General features: G+C 45.4%; 1 long non-coding RNA gene across 1 annotated transcript; it reads left to right on the top strand.

Moving 5' to 3' along the window:
* Positions 1-983: 983 nt before the first annotated feature.
* On the top strand, positions 984-4,981 carry LOC142863868 (uncharacterized). Its single transcript, XR_012914512.1, has 4 exons — positions 984-1,015; positions 2,214-2,382; positions 3,386-3,603; positions 4,200-4,981. It is a non-coding gene; the product is annotated as an uncharacterized LOC142863868 (long non-coding RNA).
* Positions 4,982-6,816: the final 1,835 nt, after the last annotated feature.

Below are 6,816 nucleotides of genomic sequence, written 5' to 3'. Positions count from 1 at the left end.
TCACATTACACTGCCCTTAAGTGGCACACCAATGTCTAGTACAGTAGAAAGTTCTATGAAGAAAAGCAAAGCAGGCCAAGGGTGGTGGCTCACACCTGTAATGGTAGTACTCTGGGAGGCCAAGGCAGGAGGATAGCTTGAGGTTAGGAGTTTGAAACCAGCCTGAGCAAGAGTGAGACCCCGTCTCTACTAAAAATAGAAAAATTAGCCAGTGTGGTGGCACGTGCCTATAGTCCCAGTTACTCTGGAGGCTGAGACAGGAGGATCCCTTGAGCCTAGGAGTTTGAGGCTACAGTGAGCTACGATGACACCACTGAATTTTACCCAGGGTGACAGAGTAAGACTCTGTACCAAAAAAAAGAAAAGAAAAAAGAGAAGAGAAGAGAAAGAAAAGAAAAGAAAAGAAAAGAAAAGAAAAGAAAAGAAAAGAAAAGAAAAGAAAAGAAAAGAAAGCAAAGAGCAAGAGAAAGTATTTGGGAATGGGGTGAGCTCGCAAATTTATACAAGATGGTAGAGAAAGCCTCACTAAGGCAACGGTGTTTGAGTGAAGACAGGAACCACATGGATATCTAATTAAGTCCAACCCTGATTGCAGTGGTTGCAGAAGGTTCCTGAAACCTAATTGCAGCTGTTTCAAAAGCGACTAGGAGGAAAGAAACTGGGGAGAGCAAGTGTGGACAACTCTTTTGTATTGTTCTAAAAGGGAACAGAAAAATGAGACAGAAGCTGAAGTGTAACAGTAGGGTTCGAGGGAGTGTTTTGTTTTTTTAAGATGGGAAAAATAACGGTCTGTTTGTAGGCAAACAGAAAATATCCAGAAAAATGAATGACGTGGGTGGAGAGTCCCTGAGTGCTGTTCTTGCCTGGGGCGGGGATGAGCCCTGCTGTGGGCCTTAGATGGAGTAGGCGACAGTGGTGACGTGGGTGGAGAGTCCCTGAGTGCTGTTCTTGCCTGGGGCGGGGATGAGCCCTGCTGTGGGCCTTAGATGGAGTAGGCGACAGTGGGAAGGCAGAGGTGAGGCCAGTGGGAAGGCAGAGGTGAGGCCAGTGGGAAGGCAGAGGTGAGGCCAGTGGGAAGGCAGAGGGGAGGCCAGTGGGAAGGCAGAGGGGAGGCCAGTGGGAAGGCAGAGGGGAGGCCAGTGGGAAGGCAGAGGGGAGGCCGGTTGCTGGATGCGGCGGCGGATGTGTGTGGTAGAGCTGCTCTCCCGAGTGCTTCTATTTTCTCAGTGTCTTAGGAAACAGGCCATCAGCAGAGGGTGACACGGGGAGGAGGTGTGGACAGTGTGAAGACAGAGGGAGAGCATGCAATAGTCTTGAGGAGCGCAGGAGAGGCAAGGGACCGGGAGATGGAGTCTGACTGCCGGGCGGCATGAGGACCCCCCTTGAAGTTCATGAACATGGATTCAAAGGGAGGCAGTAAGTCGTGGGTCCGTGCGAAGGATGGATTCTACTGACCGACCAGGGGATTGACGATGGGCAAGGAAGGCTGGATGGCAAGAGAAGGTGGGGGAGGGGGCGGGCTTGGTGGCTCACACCTGTAATCCTAGCACTCTGGGTGGCCAAGGCAGGCGGATCACTCAAGGTCAGGAGTTGGAGACCAGCCTGAGCAAGAGCAGCAAGACCCCGTCTCTACTAAAAATAGAAAGAAATTCTCTAGACAACTAAAAAATATATATAGGAAAAATTACCTGGGCATGGTGGCGCATGCCTGTAGCAGCCTCCCAGCTGCTCGGGAGGCTGAGGCAGCAGGATCACTTGAGCCCAGGAGTTGGAGGTTGCTGTGAGCTAGCCTGATGCCATGGCACTCTAGCCAGGGCAACAGAGTGAGACTCTGTCTCAAAAAAATAAAAAGAGAGAGGGTGGGAGAAGTGCAAAGCTGGCAGGGTGAGTGGGTTGTAGGCCCCCGTGGGTTGAGCTACTCTTGAAATCTGAGCACCGGAGAGACTGAGCTTCGAAACTCAGAGGTGGTGTTGCAAGATTGGGTGCTTGAAACTGAATTACGGAAGAGGTATGGCTACCTGGAATGGCCCCATTTAGATGTGATCGTGGAAGTGAGTAGCTAAGGTAGGGTGTGTTTTACTGGATAATGTATCTGGTTGAATAGTCACACTTTATTTCTCTTTCAATTCTGTCTCCATTGAAGCCATTTCAGTAAATGGTTCTGAAGTTTTATTTCTCTAATGAAGCCTAATGACATCTCTGTTCGCTGGCAGCCCGTAGGCCACGAATGATCCGCTGTGACTCACAGAGGCCCCGGCTCTTTGGCTCTTTGCATCCTGCACACAGACACATGACGGGCACTCGATGAGACTCTCTGATGCAAAAGGATGGATCTGAGTCCAGATGAATCCTGGCATGCATTCTTGGGTTGATGAAGTAGACGTGAGTAATTTCTGTAAGCCCAGTAGTTCAAGCAGGGATGTTTGATTTACACCAACCAAATATCAGATTACTGTATTTCCTTTTGTGGTTGCCATGTGCATTCTGCAAACTGGCATTCTTTTAAGTGTATTACTCTAGGCAAAGAATTTGAAAACCACATCCCCATAAAACCTTAATCAAAACCTTACTTAATTTGGCTGGATTTTTCCCCCCAGCAATCGAGTTCATTAGAAAGGAAAATATCCCAAGATTATAAGCTCTTATCAACAATCTCATTTAAAAAGAGAAGACAAAGAACTACTCAAAATTTCCAAGTGAGGTCAAAGGGTAAGCATAAATTTGACCTATACTATCCATATTAACTATAGTGCTAAATAAAAATAATAGTTAAGAATGAACAAGATCCAAAATCTTCCAGAAAGATGATAATAATCATGCTTCAGACAACGGGGTGATGCAGTGAAGATACCTAACTCGTTAAATGAAGGTGTGAATGTGCCCAATCTGGAAAGTGAAGTGCAGTATTTCAGAAAAAAACTGTTAGCAGGGATTTCATTGGCCAGAAACCAAATGCAACCCCAATATCTTCTTCTATTTAATCAAGGCAAGACCAGGGCACGGTGGCTCACGCCTGTAATCCTAGCACTCTGGGAGGCTGAGGTGGGAGGATAGCTTGAGGTCAGGAGTTCAAGACCAGCCTGAGCAAGAGCGAGACCCTGTCTCTACTAGAAATAGAAATTAATTGGCCAACTAATATATATATAAAAAAATTAGCCAGACATGGTGGCGCATGCCTGTAGTCCCAGCTACTCAGGAGGCTGAGGCAGGAGGATTGCTCGAGCCCAGGAGTTTGAGGTTGCTGTGAGCTAGGCTGACGCCACGGCGCTCTTTTTAAGAATCTTCACTGCAATTACACTGGAGCTGTTCAAGGGCTTGTTTTCCTTCTGCTCATTTTAATGGCCCAAGATAATACTCGCAGATCAAAATGAAGGCCTGTCCTCAGGTGTGTGTGAAAGCACAGCAGAACAGGACAAGACAGGCATCAGGGCCTCCACCAGCGGGAGTGCAGGTTGCTATACGCCGTGCAACCGGTGGGTTTCCAAGGAGATGCGTCAGCGCCATGGAATGCTGCCACCAGGCTGCGCCCGGCCGGGGAGGAGTGTGAGGAACAGGCTGGGCACAGTAGAGGCCTTTCTGCCTGGAGGTCAACTTTGGAGAAAGGTACAAACATTAGCCTATTTCTCTAAGTCCATGCTTTTAAGAGCAAATTACCAATTGCTTTCAGAGAAAAAAAAATACGCTGGTAGAATGAAGACAATGGTGCCTAAAGTTTGGTCTGACCAAACAGACAGAAACCTTACAGTCTAATCCAGCAATCATCTTCTCCCATTTTCTTTCCAATGAACAGCCCAAAACATACACCTTTTAGTTTTACAAGGAATGTCTCCAAGGAAAAGTTTAAGTGGATTTTCAGCTATCCAGTAAATGTATTCTAATTATTCTAAGACATGGCTTTTGTTCTCAAATTGTTTGTGTGTGTGTGTGTGTGTGTGTGTGTGTGTGTGAATTTTAAAAGCATGTGAATGCTAGATCAATCTAATTATGTGTGTTTTAGGAGAGGCGTAGATTGAGCCTCTTTTCTGAGGGGTGGTCCACAAAAGCAAGCCCGGGAACACGGAAAGCTCATTTTCAGGGCATGCCAAGGTGACCTGTTTAAACATGCCAAAGGATGCTTTTCCATTTGGCTCACAGCAATTTATTTATATTGGTTTTGACCATCCCACTCATTTTATTTTTAATTTCTTATTCCTTTTCAGGCCTTTCCGTATAGGGTTAGCAAGGAATTACTAATTCTGGATCTGCCAATTGTGACGTTCAACTGGAAGATTAAGTCAGATTTTAGAAATCTTGGTTTTCTCCTATTTCCCCCAAGCCCAGCTTAATACTCCAAATATCAGCACCGAGTTACAGAAAATTCCGTCCATGAGAGGGAAGTTAGCTTCAGACTATTTTTCGGTGGTGTTCAGGAAAAATAAAATAATTCATTTGGGCAAAGACTAGGCTAGAAAAATTACTTGAGGAGAAATGACAAATGTCCCAAACAGAAGAATTCCAGATAATTTATGTAGATGTTTTCTGCCCTCAAGGAGGTTCGGGGTAAATGGCCCTTACCTTTGTGGTCCTTCTTCCCCCAAACCCATAACCCCAGTCTAATGATGAGAAAAACATCAGACAAATCCCAATGCAGATCCATCCTACCAAACTCCTGACTGCTACGCCTCAAAACTATCAAGGTCATCAAACACGTGGACATTCTAAGAAGCTGTAACAGCCCAGAGGAGCCCAAGGAGACATGACAGCAAACGTACTATGGTGTCCCGGATGGAATCCTGGAATGGAAAAAGGACATCAGGCAAAAAAGTTAAAAAATCTGAATTGAGTATTAATTTCAGTTAATAATGTACCAGTATTGGTTTATTCATGGTAACTTACCTTCCTAACACAAGATGCTAAAAATAGGGGAAAATGAGAGTCGTAGAGACAGGAATTCTCTGTATTATATTCTCAATTTTATGTAAATCTATATGTGTTCAAAAAATAAAATAAAATCTATTTAAGAAAAAAATTACCTTACTGAAAGATGACCTCCTCCCCCTGCTCTCATGGAGTCATTCTGATGCGGACAGTCTGATCATGAGTTGGCAGTTCTGCACAGTGGAACCCCGTACACACGGTCTACGCAGGCAGGTGAAACTTGGAAGAGAAATCTGTTCCAATGCTCCTGGCTTCTCCCTTCTGGGCCCCTTTCCCTCTTAAAGATAAGAGGTAACACAGTGTATTGTGCTACCTTTGTAGCCCATTTGTTGCCTTTTGACTTCACAGCAACCAACACTATGAAGTAGGTGGGTACTATCCTTAGCATTATTTTGTTCATAAAGAAAATGAGACCAGCCAAGGACCTTTCCCCAAATCAGCTTGCCTGTAAGGGTGGAGCTGGGGTTCAAGTTCAGACCATCGGGGCCCCAGAGCCAGTGCGCTTTCAACCTCTGTCATTTGTGTGCTTCCCTCCCCCATTCACTCTTTCTCCTCCAGGCGTTCAGGGGCTCGTACTCTCCATAGGAATTATCCTTAGGATATGAATGGTCAAGTTCATCAGGACCCACAGTGTCAGCTGCAGGTGTAGACACCATAGAGAAATAGCGGGGGCGGGGCTGGATGCCTGAGCAGGAAAAGCGCCCTCTCTCAAGTAATGCCTGGCTTCTCATTACAGTGCCGGCCCAACCCTGCACTCGGATCCCCGCAGGCACTTGGAGGGATCCTGAATCCCAACCTAGAGTCAATTCTAGCCCTAAACCTAACGTCGTGCCCATCCGAAGTCTTGGAAACAACCCAACCTTGGGGCTTTTTCAAGTGGTTTCTAGAATGAGCATTAGTAACCCCGCAGGTGTGCCTGAGTGAGGATTTGGAAGCTGAGCATGCTTGCCCAGCCCTATATTTCAGAAAGGTTGGCTCCCTTTTATTTACAAAATAAGATGGAATTGTGTGTATCAGTCCAAACGAAGCAAAGTAGGTTCTCTTCTGTGTTTGCAAAAGATGTACATAATAAGCCTCTAAAAAGATGTGCATAAGATTAAGTTATTTGAAACAGCAACTTCTGAAACTCTGCCCTTTGCTGTAAATTTCCTTAAATAGAAAGTTCATAATTTAATAAAGACCCTCAGGAAGGCTAGTCAAAGAATAGATCCATTCAGTAACTTCATAAATATAGGAGGCTAAAAAAAATAAAATATTCCGTCATGACTTCCTGCTGGAAAAGTCAAAACTAGTGCAGACCACTCAGAGGGAAGACTGCACTTCCAGAACATGCTGCTTGCTTTAAAGTTCCCTGGGAGTGTGGGATGGTGACAATTTTCCTTTTTCTTTTTTCCCCTTTTTCCTTTGGTTATCTGTGTTTCTAATGTTTCTACAACAGACATGAATTGTTTCTGTTGAAATAAAAATAGGCAACGAGAGCTATTTTAAAAAGAAATGTCAGGCCGGGCGCTGTGGCTCACGCCTGTAATCCTAGCTCTTGGGAGGCCGAGGCGGGCGGATTGCTCAAGGTCAGGAGTTCAAAACCAGCCTGAGCAAGAGTGAGACCCCGTCTCTACTATAAATAGAAAGAAATTAATTGGCCAACTGATATATATATAAAAAATTAGCCGGGCATGGTGGCACATGCCTGTAGTCCCAGCTACTCGGGAGGCTGAGGCAGGAGGATCGCTTGAGCCCAGGAGTTTGAGGTTGCTGTGAGCTAGGCTGATGCCACGGCACTCACTCTAGCCTGGACAACAAATCGAAACTCTGTCTCAAAAAAAAAAAAAAAAAAAAAAAAAAAGAAATGTCAGATTGCTGTTTGAGCAGGAAATCACTTACCTGGAAAATCATGGTGAC

Source organism: Microcebus murinus, chromosome 23 (genome assembly GCF_040939455.1).
Source record: "Microcebus murinus isolate Inina chromosome 23, M.murinus_Inina_mat1.0, whole genome shotgun sequence".
Classification (NCBI taxonomy): Eukaryota; Metazoa; Chordata; class Mammalia; order Primates; family Cheirogaleidae; genus Microcebus; species Microcebus murinus.
This window is presented reverse-complemented; position numbering and strand designations above follow the sequence as displayed.